Source organism: Armigeres subalbatus, chromosome 3 (genome assembly GCF_024139115.2).
Source record: "Armigeres subalbatus isolate Guangzhou_Male chromosome 3, GZ_Asu_2, whole genome shotgun sequence".
In the NCBI taxonomy this organism is placed as follows: Eukaryota; Metazoa; Arthropoda; class Insecta; order Diptera; family Culicidae; genus Armigeres; species Armigeres subalbatus.
The window spans coordinates 280692702-280711867 of NC_085141.1; the positions used below are offsets into that span (position 1 = coordinate 280692702).

At 44.3% G+C, this 19166-nt stretch overlaps 1 protein-coding gene across 5 annotated transcripts in view; it reads right to left on the reverse strand.

Annotated features, from left to right (window-relative positions):
* Positions 1–5868, reverse strand: part of LOC134224618 (Ig-like and fibronectin type-III domain-containing protein 1) — a 704696-nt gene extending 698828 nt beyond the window's left edge. For all 5 annotated transcript variants that reach the window (XM_062704044.1, XM_062704041.1, XM_062704040.1 and 2 more), the window contains exon 1: positions 4773–5868. The gene's annotated coding sequence lies outside the window, so the exon portion shown is untranslated. The remainder of the gene's footprint in view (positions 1–4772) is intronic.
* Between the last annotated feature and the right edge of the window lie 13298 nt (positions 5869–19166).

A 19166-nucleotide genomic window follows, 5' to 3' on the forward strand; every position in this document is an offset into this window, starting at 1 on the left:
AATCTTGTTCAAACTGTGGATCAGATTCAAACCCGCACGTGATTGATTGTTGATGTCTGTGCTAGTGATGCATGTACGTGATTGGTTGGTTAACCTATTTCTAAACTTTTTATCAATTATCGAAAATAAATAGCTAAAAAACGGTATTTTCATATAGATACAAAGAAGCGTTGTCTCATCCTTGATCGAAAGGTCAAAAAAAAATGAAAACCAATCGAGAAACGGCTGAGATATTAAAGTTTAAAGTCTATCATATTTTCGTGACGGTCCCCGATTTTCGTAATCGTAAAGTGTATCTCAATATTGAAAAAAGACAGACGTAGTCCTACGTCAAAAATAGGCCTGATTACGTTTAGTAAAGAGAAACGTTAATAATTATTGAACAGATTTCTCTTCGTTAAAGGTTACCCAAGTAAACACTAATAGGGCAATCATGCCCTCAGTGGAGGCAATGGGATCTTTAAAATATTTTTCACCATTGCATTACTTAACGTTTGCTTTACTTGAAGCGACACGTTGTTATTATGAAATTATGAATACTAGGGGAAGTGAATCGGTTTTGGCCACCCTAGTGCCTAACTTGGCCAACCCTGAAAAATACATATCTTCCAAAACTATCGATCATTTTCCACAGCAAAAACTGTAAGGGATATGTCTCCGGTTACAGCTAATAAAACCCTTCGGAAAGTGCTTTATTATTAGAGTTATCCGAGGAACTGGTCAAATTAGGAACATGACCAAAACTGGTACAGTTACCCTAATTGAAAACAATAATTTCCCTAACAAATTTGGCTTTCCTACCTATATGCTGCCGTCGCAAGCGTAACTATAACGACGGCAGTATAGTGGAGCTAATGTTACCTCCACCTTACCAAACTGTGAACATACCATGAATGAATAGAATGAATAGATTAATTATCAAGGCGAAATGAATCCAATTTCATTTAGGTAATGCATTAAAACTTTATATACACACATTAAAACTTTTTATACATACACACACATACACACATACAGATGGCCCCTAAAGAGCGGTCTCCAGAGATGCTGGAGAGGATCATCGCGGGGCTCTTCCCACGTCATGACCCAAGTCCCTGGCCTCCCTTTGTGGAGCTGCCAGGGGCCAGGGTGGCCGACGAGGGAAGAGTAACTGTGGCGGAACTTGCGGGGATTGCACAGTCCCTTAGTGTAGGTAAGGCGCCAGGACCGGATGGTATTCCGAACCTGGCCATCAAAGCGGCCATTGCTGAGGCTCCCGAGATGTTCAGATCTGTCATGCAGAGATGCTTGGACGAGGGAGTCTTCCCTGAAGCATGGAAAAGGCAGAGCTTGGTCCTATTGCCAAAGGCGGAAAAACCACCTGGGGATCCGTCGGCATATAGACCAATATGCCTGCTTGTTACGGCAGGGAAGGTGCTCGAGAAGATCATCCTCAACAGGTTGTTGATACGCACGGAGGGTGCGGATGGTCTATCGAGTAACCAGTTTGGCTTCCGAAAGGGTAAGTCGACCGTAGACGCTATCTTGTCGGTTACCAAATCCGCGGAGATAGCTATCCAGCGTAAGAGGAGGGGAGTTAGCTATTGTGCAGTAGTGACTCTCGACGTGAGGAATGCTTTCAATAGTGCCAGTTGGGCAGCTATTGCAGATGCGCTCCTGCGTCTTGGAATTCCCGAGAACCTGTACAAGATTCTCGGAAGCTACTTCCAGAATCGAGTACTGGTATACGACACGGAGGCGGGTCGGAAGTGCGTTGACATAACCTATGTCAAGGTTCCATACTGGGTCCGGTGTTATGGAACGTCCTGTACGACGGTGTCTTGAGCCGTCTAAGACGAATTAAGTACTCTCCATTTAATTCCACCAATTAATTTTCGTTATCTTTGCAGATACGTATTTCGACCACAACTGTGGTGTCTTGAGGTTGAAGTTCCCGGTGGGCGTGGTAATCGTCGGCTTCGCTGACGATATTACGCTGGAGGTCTACGGCGAATCGATCGAAGAGGTGGAGTTGACTGCAGCCCACTCGATCGCAATTGTGGAGGAGTGGATGAGTTCCAGGAAGTTAGAACTGGCTCATCACAAAACTAGGGTGGTTGTTGTTAACAACCGAAAGTCGGAGCAACAAGCGGTGATAAGGACAGGCAACTGAACGGTCACCTCTGAACGCTCCATCAAACTCTTGGGGGTAATGATCGACGATAAGCTCACCTTTGGTACCCACGTCAATTACGCCTGCAAGCGTGCCTCCACAGCTATAGTGGCATTGTCCCGGATGATGTCCAATAGCTCTGCGGTTTATGCAAGCAAGTGCAAGCTTCTGGCTAGCGTTGCTCTGTCCATACTGATGTATGGGGGGCAGCTTGGGGCACGGCCCTGCGTATTAACTGCTACAGCACGAAGTTAGAAAGTACGTATAGGCTCATGTGCCTAAGAGTTGCGAGCGCGTACCGTACCGTGTCGCACGATGCACTCTGCGTCATCACCGGTATGATTCCTATTGACATCGTTATCGGTGAAGACATTGAGTGCTTCGAAATGCGCGGCACGAGAGGCATCCGTAAGACTGTCAGGTTGGCCTCAATGGTCAAATGGCAGCGTGCGTGGGACAGTTCCACTAAGGGTAGATGGACACATAGGTTGATACCGGAGATAGGTACGTGGGTGGCTTGCCACATGTGGTCTGGACACTACCCCGGACAACCTAGTCCGGAGGATGTGTAAAGATGAAGTTGGCTGGAACGCCGTTTTATCGGCTATTGTCCAAATCGTCTCGGAGTTACACAGAAGGTGGCGCGTGGACTCGAGGAATGGCTAGTTCAGACGCAAATAAGAAGTGGTCCAAGGGTTCGGAGTCGGCTTCATGGGTCATACCGGTGCCCTTCTCGTTCGAACTCGATCCTTTTATCGAACAAGTGGCCGCGTGAAGAACAACATGGTATCGTCGCTTTCGCGGCGTCGGTCAACCGGGCGGGTTCCGAGCCCGAGGACGGAAAGGGGTCCTCGTCAAGGCTAGGGCAGGCATAGGCACCGCGTCGGCAAGTCCCTCTGTGTGCTGGCGAATAGGCCCTATCGCAGAGAGGTCAATTTGGGGTGCACGCGGCATCATCATTCTTGATACCAGTCGTGCAGAGGGAAGCAGGCGCGAAGTCGACCCTTCCCACCTTCCGAGGACATAGGGCGTGGTAAGGCCACCTGGAAAGCCGGCAATGCGCTGGCACGATACCATGGTGTTCTTCTAAAAAAGCGAGTCACGATGTTCGATGCTGCAAGGACACGCAGCTAACCTCGAGGATGCGTTATGCACTGGCCCCCCTTTGAAGCATTACTTTCTGGTTGTACCGAAGGGACGATGGGCTTGGCGGCAATGGAAACGGTTTAGCGGGTCGGGGATGCAGTCCTGCCTCCCTCGTTTGGAGGTGGCCCCTAACCCCGCACTTCCTGGACAACCCAGAATGTCTATTGAGCAGATTCCCCCTCCATTGCTTAGGAAGAAAAAAAACACATACAGACATCACCTCATTTCGTCGAGCTGAGTCGACTGGTATATAACACTATGGGTCTCCGGGTCTCCTATCAATAATATTGTAACCATTTTAGGTAACAATAATGGATGCTGCTGCTATAGGAATACTTTTCGGTTACAGATTTATAATTATTTTTCGGAACAAATTAAAAAACCAACATGCATTGAATGTTATTATAATTGGATTACATGAACCAAGCTGAATTTGTACACATTAAAATGATCCCTGTATCCTGAGTTAAACTCCCGTTACCTCACTTTTTACTAGGTGGATTTATTTGGGTTTCGTCCCAAAATACGTTTGTATATATGAACTTGATTTAACTAGTTAAGTAAAAGCAATCGTATTCATTTATGCTTAGACTTCCAAGTCATAATGCAGTTCAACCGTCCGCAATAAACCGTCATTTATTAAAGAGATGGTAATTGAATTCTCTTTCCTGAACCCATGTCAAACCCTACAATGATCTAAAACCAAAAATCGCCCTTATGTGACTCAATAATATGATACAGTAGAATCTTTTATAAAGAAAGGCTTTTAAAACTATTTCAATGTGAGTATAAGATGCCATGGCGCTAAGACCAATTTGCCATACATGTGCGTTGTTTTTACAGGAATATAAACTTCGGTAATATCAAAATGCAGTGTTTCCGTTGATGGAGTTTTATTGATTAGTGTTCTAATTATGACCCTAACTGGTACTATGGCCACAACCAGCACTGCCGTAATCTGAAAAAGTGACGTAGACTAGACTAGACGAACATGACGCGTCGTTTGAGTGTCAAGAGATCCGCGAATCATAAAAATCTCGTTATGGACTTTTTATACCGTTGTCGGGAGTTGATAATGTGACTAGGGGAAGAGAAGGGGTCCAGTTTTGTGAATAGTCAGATGGTCGATTTTCGCTTCCTCAACCCAAATTGCCACTTAAAGAAACGACGCGAGGCAAGCTCCTCTGAATCATGGTCATCCCCGATAATGCTATTCTATTCTTGTTCGGAATGTGCAATACCCCACATTTTGTTTAAGTTCAAAGTTTAAGGTTTCCAAGAACAACCGATACTTGTACATATGATGCGTTGAATAAATTTATATGTGGGCAGAATTTTATTGAATCTCGTATAAGTAATACAAAAGTCGAACTACAATACGAAATGTTGCAATTTAATTATTGTACCTTGACTCTTTTCCAATTATTCCTAATGAGCATTATGTAATCTGAAAGGAATAGGTACTTACACTTACTGTCTATGGATCCGAGTAAACGCCAACAATTCCTAACTGAGAATTGCAGCCCACAGATTTGTCCTCCAAGCAATATTCCGTGAACTGAAGTCAGGTTCCAACTCGAAATTACTTCTACAAACTGCACACCAGAATAATCACTGCCAAACAATCGCCGAATGCCGCACTCAGTAACAACGCTCGGATCTAAATCACGTCCCACGCAATCACTTGATGCTGCAAAAATCACGTTTTTCCACACAAAAGCACTCGATTGATTGTTTTTTAATACAAATAGGATCCCCTTGCGAAGGCAATTGTTTTTTCGCACTTTTATTTTGGGCCACACCAACTGCCAGCACAAATTTTGCTGCTCTCCCTCAATTCGTTTTCGACCAGAGAAAAATTGTTTACTTCCAACAGCTGCGTCTGATGTGCACCAAATTCCGAAATCCTCTTTTTTGCTCGTGCGAATCAAAAATCCGCTCGCTTACACGCGGAAAGTGAAAACAAAAACAAATTCCAGATGGCGCAATTCGTAATACAGAGGGGCCTGTGTTGGTATTTTAAACGATTTTGATTCTTTCCACGAATCCAGACTGGGTCGATCAAACAGCTTAGCGTGTGAACTTCTTCCCAATTGCCGAACAGCACGTGTCAATGGAGCTGCTACAACAAGTGACTCGGACTGGATAATTCATTCACCATTAATAATTAATATGTAATACCCTTCGTTGTTTTTTTCAAGCTCGCTTGTTCTTCAATCTTCGGAATGGAACTTCTCGGAAAGGAAAAACTCAAATACCACCTTGCACAAAGTACACTCTCGTCCCGAAAAGGATTAACCCCTTTTTGGGAATGTCGGCTACAAGCACGCAAACTAGACACTGCACAGTATATAGTTTCGGAGCTAGGGAAAAAGCTCAACGAAGATGTTTCACCTTCGATGAAATGTTATCTTCGTACGCGCGCTATCGCTACGAACGCTCCTTTGAGGATACCTTCTTTAGTTTTTTTTTACTATTCGGAAACGGAAACAACAGACACGAACAGGACACAGCTGTGCGCCAAGAAAGGGGGGACACAATTCCGGGAAAAGATCCGCACACGACCAAGTCTCGACGCGAACTGAACGGCGCTCTGAGCGGAGCAAAGTGTTTTATAACTTTCCGACAAACGGCCCGGCGGTGTACGCGGGCATTTAGTATGGACGGTCGGTGGCTGAGCGAGATGAGGACGATGGAGCGCACATTTGGTGGGTGGGTGGCATTGGAGGTGCATCCACTAACACGGGTAAAATATTGCATTCATCGTTTGTACAGGATCAGGACATTATGATTTAGTGGGGTTATTTTACGTGTTCAGCTGTTAGTTTTAGAAATGCTTTCACTGTAACAAACATGCAATTTTGATTTATTTGTTGACAATTACATTTATTAAGCAATATTTTCAATTTTGCTCTCTTTACTTTAAGAAATAAAAATTTAAGAGCTACTCATAGACAAATTTGCATTATGTACGTTCATTTATGTTTACTACATATTATGAATCCGAAAAAATCAGCTGTTCAACTTGGCGGCAATAATGCTTTGTTTAAAGGGGAGCAGTTGAATAAATCGTAAAAAGTTCAAAATTACGACAAAAATCCAAATCTTTTCATGGCCTCCTTATAAATGACATTTCATTAGGGTTTGAACTCCTTTATTTAATCTCAAATAGAGCTTTTATATATATATTGTGTGCATTGAGGTGAAATCGGGTGTACACAAAATCAGGGACAGACAAAATTCGAACATGTTCATAACCGGATCATCACTGTATCTTGTTCACATTAATTTATGGAATGATGTTGTAAAAAATTCATTGCAAAAAATAAAAATAATCTTATTTGAAGTTGAATTGTAAACAAATAATTATCCACAAGCTTAAATGAGTCCAGTTTCAAAAGAATAGAAACCAAAATTAGTTAACCATTTGAATTACATATGTTTCATAATCTGAATAAAATTCACAGTATCTTCAAAAATATTGAGAATGTAGCTAACACTATTTTGAGAGCCTGTTCCAACTACAAGTTTCATCAGGATAAAGCTATGATATGATGATGTCGAAGTTGTCGTTTAACATTATATCAAGTTATACATCTCGTAATGCATCATTATTACTTTCATCACCTTTTAGAAAACCAAGAATGTTTAATCATGTGCACCGTTTTGACTCAAATCCCGAAATCTCTAAAGCTAAAGCTTTCATCGGTTTTCTGTACTGAGGATCAAGATTACAAACGAATTCAAGCTGCTATGGAAAAAAATACACGAATAATGCCAAAATGGCTGTCCAAAAGCGAGCCCAAGTAACATTTTTAGTTTTATAAGGCTTTTGAAGACCATTATTTGCTCTACAAAAGTGCCTTAAAACCATTATAAAACCAAAATGTTACTAGAGAGTGTTCGGAATTTGAGTCAAAACGGCACCCCGGAGATACCAACCCGGGCAATAAGTCCCAATAGACCCAGCGTCCCAGATATCCCCGGACCCAGGCACCCCATTCATTTCATTTATTTAGTCTACATCTAAACAGATAACACTGAATCAACAATTTGACGCCACAATACACGGTTCGAGGCTGCATCTCTCCATCCTCGAATACGCCCCACGCTCGCCAGGTCGTTTTGAACCTGGTCAACCCATCTCGCTCGCTGCGCTCCACGCCGTCTCGTACCTACTGGATCGGCAGCGAATACCATCTTTACAGGGCTGCAGTCCGGCATTCTTGCAATATGCCCTGCCCATCGTACCCTTCCGGCTTTAGCTACCTTCTGGATACTGGGTTCGCCGTAGAGCTGGGCGAGCTCGTGGTTCATTCTTCGCCGCCACACACCTTCTCCTTCCACACCGCCACAGATGTTCCTAAGCACCCGTCTCTCGAATACTCCTAGTGCTTGCAAGTCCTCCTCAAGCATTGTCCATGTTTCATGTCCGTAGAGGACAACCGGTATTATTAGCGTCCTGTACATGGCACATTTGGTGCGGTGGCAAATCTTTTTTTTACCGCAGTTTCTTTTGGAGCCCGTAGTAGGTCCGACTTCCACAGATGATGCGCCTTCGTATTTCACGACAAACATTGTTATCAGCCGTTAGCAAGGATCCGAGGTAGACGAATTTCTCGACCACCTCGAAGGTATCCCCGTCTATCGATACACTGCTTCCCAGGCGGGCCCTGTTGCGCTCGGTTCCGCCCACAAGCATGTACTTTGTTTTTGACGCATTCACCACCAGTCCAACTTTTGTTGCTTCATGTTTTAGGCGGGTGTACAGTTCTGCCACCTTTGCAAATGTACGGCCGACAATGTCCATATCATCCGCGAAACAAATAAATTGAGTGGATCTGTTGAAAATCGTACCCCGGCTTCCCGCATGACACCTTCTAGCGTAATGTTGAACAACAGACACGAAAATCCACCAACTTGTCTTAATTTCCGGCGCGATTCGAACGAACTGGAGTGTTCGCCCGAAATCTTCACACAGTTTGGCACACCATCCACCGTTGCTTTGATCAGTCTGATGAGCTTCCCAGGGAAGCTGTTCTCGTCCATAATTTTGCATAGCTCTACGCGGTCTATACTGTCGTATGCCGCCTTGAAATCAACGAACAGATGGTACGTTGGGACCTGGTATTCACGGCATTTTTGAAGGAAATGCCGTACAGTAAAGATCTGGTCCGTTGTCGAGCGGCCGTCAACGAAGTCGGCTTGATAACTTCCCACGAACTCATTCACTAATGGTGACAGACGACGGAAGATGATCTGGGATATCACTTTGTAGGCGGCGTTAAGGATCGTGAATGCTCGAAAGTTCTCACACTCCAGCTTGTCGCCTTTCTTGTAGATTGGGTATATAACCCCTTCCTTCCACTCCTCCGGTAGCTGTTCAGTTTCCCAGATTCTGACTATCAATTTGTACAGGCAAGTGGCCAACTTTTCCGGGCCCATCTTGATGAGCTCAGCTCCGATACCATCCTTACCAGCTACTTTATTGGTCTTTAGTTGTTGAATGGCATCCTTAACCTCCCTCAAGGTGGGGGCTGGTTGGCTTCCATCGTCCGCTGAACTGACGTAGTCATCTCCTCTGCTGCCTTGAGTTTCACTGCCTGTACTCTCAGCGCCATTTAAATGTTCCTCGTAGTGCTGCTTCCACCTTTCGATCACCATACGTTCGTCCGTCATGATCCTGAGCAGCACAAGTCAGACAAAAATGGTTGCAGCAACTTGATTGTGACTAAATCTGGTCACATGTGAGTTGCAGCAACCTATGTGAAGCATGTGTGCTGCTAGGGATGCTCCCATCCTTATCCCGGCACATTTCGGCTCGCGGCACGAAGCCTTTGCGGGATGCGTTGAGCTTCTGAACTTGCGTGTTTCTTGAGAACGGCACAGCTGTTCCATCTCCTCCCACTCCGCTTCTTCCAGGCGGCGTTTCTTCTCCTGAAAAAGGCGGGTCTGCTGTCTCCGCTTCCGTCTAAAACGTTCCACGTTCTGCCGGGTACCTTGCTGCAGTGCGACCGCCCGCGCTGCTTCCTTCTCCTCCAGAATCTGTCTGCACTCTTCGTCGAACTTTTCCGTCGACTATGCAGTGGCGACATCAGGTTGCTTCAGTCGCTCTAGGTCGTACCGCGGCGGTCGTCGGTACCGAACATTGTTGATGACGGATAGTTTTGGGCGCAGTTTAACCATCACAAGATAGTGGTCAGAGTCGATGTTGGCGCCACGATATGTCCTGACGTCGATAATGTCGGAGAAGTGGCGTCCATCAATCAGAAAGTGGTCGATTTGTGATCTCCAGGTGTACCGATACGGAAGGCTATGTTAGAAGTAGGTGCTGCGAATGGCCATATTCTTGGAGACAGCGAAATCAATTAGTCGTAGGCCGTTTTCGTTCGTCAGCCGGTGTGCGCTGAACTTCCCAATAGTCGGTCTAAACTCCTCCTCTTGGCCAACCTGAGCGTTTAAATCTCATATGATGATTTTGACGTCGTGGCTTGGGCAGCTGTCCTACACCCGTTCCAGCTGGGCGTAGAATGCGTCCTTATCATCATCAGTGCTTCCGGACCGGCCTTTGATCCGGCCTTTGATCCTCAACTTGCACATTCTTTCATTGATCGGCCACCACCCGATCACGCGCCTTTGCATATCGCACATCACTATGAGAGCTGTTCCCAGCTCGTGTGTGTTACCGCAGCTCTGGTAGATGGTATGATTACCTCTAAACGTTCGCACCATTGATCCCTGCCAACAAACCTCCTGCAACGCTACGATGCCAAATCCACGGTCCTTGAGCACATCGGCGAGTATGCGTGTGCTCTCGATGAAATTGAGAGATTTGCAGTTCCACGAACCGAGTTTCCAATCGCTAGACCCTTTTCGTCGCAGTGGTTTTCGCCGATGGTTCCGGTTCGTACTCTCTTGTTGATTGTTCGTTGCTTGTGTTTTTTTTAAGGCTGGCTTGCAGGGCCTGACACCAAACTCCCTAAATTTCCGGAGGACCATTCCTTATTCCCGGTGGACCATGGTGCACAGTTTCACTTAGAGTCCCTCGCTGGCACTCGGACGATGATCAGCCGCCCCTAACATGGAGAACAGACGCTGATGTGAGTCGATCCTGACATGGAGAACAGACGCCCAGCAAGATTTGCACCTCCGGAGAGGAGCAAACCCCCCTTCCCTGTCAGCATACGACCATAGTTCCCTCCGGGGTTGGTTACCCGATCTTCCCTAAGGTTGCTCGTATCCCGACCAGCACCACGGGGAGGTGGGGATAGGAGTTGCTAGGTAAGAAGCTAAGGACCGCGAGATGGGGTCTATTTTATTCCTTCAGGTACGCGAAGTATCAATGGTACGCTTTACTCAGCATTTGCACCCCTACCTGGGTTATAAGTCCTACAAATTCCAGAAATTTGGCCCAGCTTCCGAACCTCTTCCTCGGCCCAAAAAACATCCAAATTAGCAAAAAGTGAAAAATTAGAAGTTCTTTCTTCACCTTACTCCTTCTTCCTTATCTTTTCATGCATATTCCTTATTCTATCTGTCTCCTTTTTCCATCTCCTTCCTTTTTTTCTTTTTCGCTCTTCCTTCTTTCTTCTTTCTTCTTCTTTGTTACTTATTTCTTCTCCCTTCATTCTTCTTTTTTCTACATTCTACTTCCTTCTTTCTTCCTTCATTCTTCTTCTTCCTTTATTCTTCCTTCTTCCTCTTCCTTCTTTCTTCTGCCTTCTTCCTTTTTCTTATTTCTTTTTTATTCCCCCCACCCTTCTTCTTTCTACTTTCTTCTTCTTTTTACCTTTCTCGCATATTTCCTTCTTCTTTCTCCTCTTTCCATTCTTTTTTCTTCCTTCTTCTTTCATCCTTCTGACTTTTTCTTTATTTCTTGTTGCTTCTTTCTTGTTTCCTCCTTTTTCTTCTTCCTTCTCAATTATTCCTTTTTTCTTCCTTCTTCTTTCTTCTTAATTTTTCCATCTTCGCTTTTTTCCTTCCACTTTCTTCCTTCTTCCTTTTTCTTCATTCTTCATCCCTCCTTTCTTCTTCCTTCTTCCTTCTTCTTTCTTTCTTCTTTCTTTTTCTTTCTTTCTTCTTACTTTATCCTTATATTCCCCATTTTCCTTCTTCCCTCTTCCTTCTTTCTCCTGCCTTCTTCCTTCTTCCTTCTTCCTTCTTCCTTATTCCTTCTTCCTTCTTCCGTCTTCCTTCTTCTTTCTTCCTTCTTTCTTCTTCCTTCTTCCTTCTTCTTTCTTCTTTCTTCTTTCTGCTTTCTTCTTTCTTCCGTTTTTTCTTTCTTTCTCCCGTCTTCCTTCCCCCTTCTTCCTTCTTCTTTCTTCCTCCTTCCTTCTTATGTGTTCCTTCTTCATACTTTCTTCTTTCTTCTTCCTCATTTTTTTCCCTTTTTCTTCTTCAGTTCAACTTCTTCATCACTTCGCACTACTAACTTTCCACTTCTCACTCGCCAGTTCTCATTCGGCCTAATGACCCAGCACCGAACGCGCATCATCCAGTCTGGGGTGTAGGACTGATCCCCCTGGTATTGTTCTTCTCGACTCTTTCGAGAACGCGGACCTAGTAACACTAAACAACGGTTCGCCCACCTTCTTTAACGGTCACTCGGCCACCGCCATCGACGTGACCGCAGCCAGTCGGTCCATACTCCCATCTCTTAAATGGGAAGTGTCCACCGACCTATTCGGTAGCAATCATTATCCGATTTCGGTCACTGTCCACGCTTCGCCCCAGACATCATCCGGAGGCTACGATGCCGCCGACTGAAAGGCATACGATCACCACCTTCAACACAAATTTGAACGAAACACACCCACAACTTTTTCTGACTTCATACTTCATACTTCATACGTTGCCTGCATACCACAAACTAGCACTCGGAAAAGGCGGAAAAGCCTCGTTGTACCCATCCATAAGAACAACATTTCCTCACGAGATGTCGCAAAGTACCGACCAATTTAACTATCCTCTTGTGTCTTTAAGGCAAATATACTCTATTACCAATATAGTCCACTCTGGCTGATTTGAAGAGAAAACGAAGTAGCGCCGCAGTGTCACAAAAGGCAAGCATTGTAGTGAAGAAACATTCCGAGGGGTGTTTAAACGTATAATTCAATATGCAGTATAACATGTCGAAATAGTATGCTAGAAATCATCGCATGGCCCCATTTTGACAACTGAGTTTAAAAATATAATTTTGAAAAATGTAATTCAAATTTTAAAAAATTGTAAAATTAGTGTAATTTTCGCAATTAACGCACCCCTTGGCTATCGGTTTTAGGCGTTAGTTGCCTTTTGTGACGCAAGATGGTGTTAATGTGCTGTCTCTTGCCTAATATATGGGGATTTGCGAAGTGGACTATATTGTTAATAAACTATATTTGCTTTAAGGTCTTGGAGAGAGAATTGACGACTGATGGACAAATCAGAAGCCGATGATAGATTCGGCTTCCATCAACACGCATTCCGTCCGGGATACGGCACAGGAACATACTTCGCATACATGGGGGATGTACTGCAGAACGCCTACAACGACGGCACGCACGTGGATTTAGTTTCCTTTATTTCCAAAGCCCACAACAGGACTTGGACCCCATATGTCCTTCAGCAGCTTAAAGATTGGGGATTTTCCAGCAACCCCCTTGCTTTTATCCGGAATTTCCTCTCAGGGCGCTCTTTTCAAGCTATGATTGGTGATCAAACTTCAAGGACCTTTCCAGAGGAAACAGGAGCTCCACAGAGCTCCGTTCTAGCCGTCACGTTGCTCCTCGTGGCTATGAACGAGGTTTTTCGTTAGCTCCCGGCCAACATATATATCTATGTATATGCCAGCGACATTCTGCTGGTCGTTGGCGACACGCCTGGTCGTACACGGATCAAGGCACAATCTGCAGCCAGTGGCGTCCTCCGTTGGGCCAACTCGGGAGGCTGTTCTATGATAGCCAGCAAAACTATGCGAGGACACGTCTGCAGGTGGAGACATCAACTATCTGGACCGAGCCTTAAGTTGGGTTACCAGCCTTAAAAAATAAAATTGTGAAAGTTCTCGGAGTTTCCATTGACTGGAGCCTCTCGTTCCTCCCGCACTTCCGCCAGGTCAAAGTAAGTTTACATATTAGTAAATTAACGTTCAAGTCGGGTGGTTTAATCCCCGGAAATAGGCAATTACCTTTGATTGAACCAAAGTAAGTTGTCGGACCAGATTCAACCTGGTTCGGACCTTGTCTGAGCCTCATAGAACCAATAACGGAAAGTTCCGGTTAAAGATCGGAGAGGCTATCATTGATAGCCGCCTATTCTATGGCCTGGAACTGATCTGTATCGCCCACCGTAGCCTCGTCGAAACTATGTCACTGACTTTTAATTCCAACGTTCGTACCGCCTCAGGATTGTTATCCTCCACACCAGCCGAGTCTTCCTGTACTGAGGCAGGCATCTTGCCTTTTCGACACCGTGCGTTCCCGGCTATCTGCCGCAAAGCCGCCTCAATCGCCGCAGCCACCTCTGGAGATTATAGAATCCCTCTCCTCATTGAAAGGGACCGGATTCTACGCACGATGGCTGGCATCGATCGGCGCGAGTCCACTGGCATGGAGCGAGAAGATGGCACTCTTCAACAGCCGTTATAAATAGCTCCAAAGCTAGCATCTTCCGCAGGGTGACAATTCAATGGCTCTTAAGTCGGTGACCGAACTGCTTATCAGAGATTTCCCCATCCACGAACACAGGTTAACGGATGGGTCAGTTTCAGGCCGTGAAGTCGGCATTGGGGTCAACGGAACCGGTTTCACTGTGTTCACTAGCCTCCCGGATATGTGCAGTATCTTTTCGGCCGAAGCAGTCGTGGCACTAATTGCCACCACCTATCCATCCAGGAAACCCATCCTCGTCTTGTCTGACTCTGACAGCGTCATCTCTGCACTCCAGAGCGACAAACTTATAAGCACCCCTGGATCCAAAGTATCTTAGCGAACATGCTCCCGAACACGACCTTCGCTTGGATTCCGGGGCACTGCGGAGTATCAGGGATGCACTATCCGATGACGCTGGCAGCACCGCTGCCCTCATCTCTTTATTAAAAGATGGGGGCCTATACAAACTAACTTAACGGCTTCACGTGCATCCCGAGGTCAATCTTGGGAGTAATTTCCTTCGACACTTTGGGCTATAAGTCCCCACCTCTCCTGTGACCGGGCAGCCTGAGAACCCCATCCTGGATTGTAAGTCCCTCTCAACATAAACCACCGATTCCAACAAGGTCAGCTGGGGGGGAGCTCGCACTTCCCCAATCCCATTACTGTCGCCTGACCTGCAAAGCCATAAATTGCCTTGTTTTTTTAATGCAGCAATGCAAGAACGAATGAGCTGCATTCCATCAATTTGCAGAGCTCTTAACCTGATATCCAGCGTTCTGATTTTATTTCATTTATTTTCCGACGTTATGTATTCTTGAAACTATGATCGTATCAATTTGAACATTTTCGGAATTTATTTTCCATTCTGAATGTGGATGACCAGAGGGAATTAGTGGGTTGACCAAGACAATTGGGGAAAGTGTCCCACATCAAGCCATTTCAAGTACCTCCGGAGGGTAGTGCACTAAACGTCTCACTAAACCTACAATTTTTCTACCAAGGTTTACCTGGATGTTCCGTACTTCTTTTCTTGTAGTTGGATTATTTTAACTTTGCTGTTTATTATGTTAGATCTTAGTTCTTTTTTTGTCCACCATTTTTAGTCATTAACTATTTCCAAATTCCAAAGTGATAGTATTAGGTTTTAAAATGTTCATATATTAAGGTTATTTGAATTAAAATCTGCCAACGGAAGGTTCCACGGTTAGACCTGAGGGTGACCATCCTGCATCCTCCCCCTGCCAAGCGCCCTGGCTTTGGTATTCTCGACGAGTGAAGAACTTAAAATTTAAAAATTCATATAAAAAAATCATCACTTGGGTCTTTTTGACCATCAACAAATAAGGCTGATACAAATATTAAATTTATTTTATGTCCGACAGCTCTTGGAATGTACGAGTGGGGGAAGAATAAAAAAATAACAAGGAAACAAAAAAAGTCTCAAATGCAATTATTCCATGGGAAATTTTAAATTTTAATGAGAATTGAAATGAAATAGCTAAGAATGTTAAGAGAAAGCAAAGAATATAAATATTTATAACATATTTATCCAGTAGTGAATTTAGCACAAACTTTATATAATAAAATACTGGAACTTATTTTTGTTGAAATTTTTGTTTTTCTGTTTTAGAAAAAGGCTGTTTTTGCTGATGAACTCTAAGTAAACTGTTGAATCCATAACTCAAAAAATTTCCATAATCCATAATACCAAAGTACTGCTAGAATTTATAAGCTTTTGTTTAAGTCAGGTATGAAACTCAAACTGGTTTAATCAATAGGTGCAATGATCAATAGGTTTAATCAATAGGTGCAATGGTCAGATGTACTTCTGAAGTCACAGATGTGTTGTTTGAATATGGCTGTTTCATGAAGTTCTTGCATAGGCTCGGAATTACAGACTTCCCGGACTATAGAATACTTAGGTGACGTCTGAAGTAGAATTGGTAGAACACGCCATATCAAAATGCCCACGATCCTAAAATTATTGGAATTATTGGAATGCCATGCTTCTGTTAGCGACCTCGGACAAACCCGTAGAGATGATGCAATGGACGCTGGGCTGGACTGGACTCACCCATACAAGGATGAGCTATATACTTGCGCGGATGAGCTACGGGGGTTTCTGTATAGTCGTAAGGAGGTAAATTCGGCTTATGGACGGCGATTGCTGCGTGGGCGCTTCCCGACCCAAAAACGACCTGAGATGTCTTGTCAGATGTCTGGTTACAGATTTTCGTTTACCTTACTACAAGCAAAGGTACGATACACTGAAATAACCTTGCTTTTCGAGAGTTACAGTTCCAATTGATTTATGAAAAGTAATACATTCTTCCAAACAGCCTCAAAATAAATCTCTATTGCTTTGTAAAAAAAGCTAATTTTTACAAATTGATTTCCACTAATTACTGGAAGAATGATAGTCTTGTACCGCCACTGACTTACTAAGTCAATGCCACAATGCATTGAAATTCCAAAATTTGTACATGGATAGCTAAAAATTCAAGCTTTATGCACTTGGTGGTCAATACAATTTCTCAAGTTCTAGTCATTCACTAAGTAGCAGCTACAAGTTGTACGTTACCCTGCTCATGCTCATGATATGTTGTTTCATTGTCCCTGTATCTTTGATACACTATCATCTGGTGGGTTCCATACTACAGCTCATCCATATTTTGATATTGTCTTCCAGATCTCGAGCTAGTATGTGCATTTTGGCTAAATTGAAAGGCCAAATGAGCCCAAAACGCTTCAATTGCAATTCCTGAAATTTCGATTCGATGGTTCTCAGCATTTTTTATTTGGTCCTCCGGATAGTGTCATGCCGGAACCTGTGCCAGAGTGGTCACATGGGTCCAAAACGGTCCGATTACACTTTCGTTGGTCATATCTCGTTGCGGCAGTGTAATTTGATGTGTCGCATGGTATGGTTCTCTGAAATTTTGGTTTGGTCCTCCGGAACCACATACCGGTGATTCCGGTCCCGGAATAGTAGACGTAGTTGTCAATTTAAGTCTTTTGATTCACAGATATCGATTCCTGGCAATCATATATTAATATAATTGTCGATTTGAGCTATTTTTATTAGAATACTATTGACTACAATTAAAATTTGACCTTCGATACTAGGAAATATGCGAGGTGTCCCCTACATCTCCAGTTATTCCTCCGGACGGGCATCTATGGACCGGATTTTCGTAAAGGCATTTGAAAGTGCTGCTATTCCACTTTGTAAAACTATATAAATTCCGAAAATCGGCCCACGGCGTCATGAGCTATGACCAAAAGTATGGTCAAAGTGTCGTCCCAGTCTTTTAAGGGCCGTGTAACATTTTCCCTAAGACGCTCGCAAATAACTAATCAACTAATAAGAGTTACACAATACATAAGCTATATGGTACATTGGTTTCCTTCTCAGCGCCATGTACATGTGGTATTTATAAACTGGGATCACTCTCACTCACTCTCGTGTTCTGAGCACTTTTTGGAGGACATAGGGCTAACGTAAAAGATCTCCATCTTTGAATTGGGCCCTGATTCCTATTGACTTAATTTATTTCTCTGTTAGGGTTTCTTCGCCTGGGGATCTTAGGTCTGCCCCTGCTGCGATGTCCTACCAGATTCCAGCACTTGCTTGCAGATATCATCTCTGCTCTTACGTGGTGTATGGAAGGCCTACGTCCATTCACACTGCGGATTTGCTATTGATATCGGATTTCGATTGTATCGTCGATGGAACTCAACATTCAGAATCCAGTTGTGAGACCACCAGGTCCGAGCTGAAAAACGTTGACATCGATTAATGAATACTTGCAAATCTAATAGATCTCTGTTAATACGCACCAAGTATCACTGGCGTATATCATCACAGATTCCACGTTGGAGTTGAGTATTTGGGTTTGGTGCAATGCCTAGACCGCAGCTCAACGTTGACTGGCTTTGGTTTTCGACCTTCTCCACTATTTGCCCGGCTACCGTGGAGTTGGAGTTGTTCCCATCCAATGATTCAGTGTTGTTGGTGTTGCTCAGGGGAGCGTTCAACCAGGTCATTCGATTTACTCCACTGTTGCGTTAGTACAGCAGTATCGTCATCTGGGTCGAGGTAGTATGATTGATCTATGGTGGTGGGCTGCAAGAGCGACCCATGATTTCGTCGATTACTATGGGCAATATCAACAGAGATATAATACACCCAGCCTTGCCTCACTTTAGCTATTTTATTGTGCTAGACTCTGGATTTTGTCTAGACCTCCCTTGCTTCTAGGAACGCCCCTCAGTTTTTCGTAATTCAGACGATCGAAGACTTTTTCGTGGTCAATCTGTCCCAAATGGAGAGACTCTTGAAATTTGACCTGCCCCAGGATGGTGCAAAGCATGGCAGTGTGGTTCTCATATGATTATCCGGGTGGAATCTTTCCTACTGCCGTCGGAGAATTGTCAACCTTTCCCTATATATGAATTAGGATAAGTCGTCATAACTTTAAGAAGTTGTTCCAAGTACCAACCAATGTTTCAACTGATCAGTTGGATGGATGAGTGACTGACATGTCGCGTCTTTCAATGGCACTCATTGTTTTTTCCTTGCTCCAATCAGGCGTCGTGAAACATCGGAGATAAGGCTATTATCGCCTGTTGTTACGGCTTTTCTACCATATTTGACCGTGAAGTCCACCCGCGCCAGCTTCTTCCGTATGCAAACAACAGCGTTTGACTTACTTCTCTAGAGCCGCTTTTAGTTGTTAGGACTAGTATTTGGCTTCTCTGGAAATAGATCAGCTGAAAATGGAGGCGGTGCCTTCTTGAGTTCGCAATAAACAAAGACAAAATCACCGTCTTCAACCAGTGGTCGCACAGACTGAATACTTAACATCTAGCATGAGACAACGGACAGGACATTTACACAACACCCAGTGGACCAGTGGAGAGCTTTTCGTATTACAAAAAGTTTTCTCCTTACCGAGGCGACAGCTGCGTCTAGACGATTGATGTCGCAAACTGCACGGCCACGAAGCCCACCGCAATAAGGGCAGCGGTGACATCGCGTTTGCCTATTATCTTATAATTGGCAAGATCCAATCACGCATTTTTCACGGAAGAATTCACTCGGGTGTCGATTCACCATAGACCGACTAGAAGATCCAGCTGTAAAGAGATCGTTCGTTGAAGAATATGGAACTCAGATAGTGGATGTTCTGGAAGGTGGCAGCGTAAAATAGAAGTGGGTGGCGAATAATGCT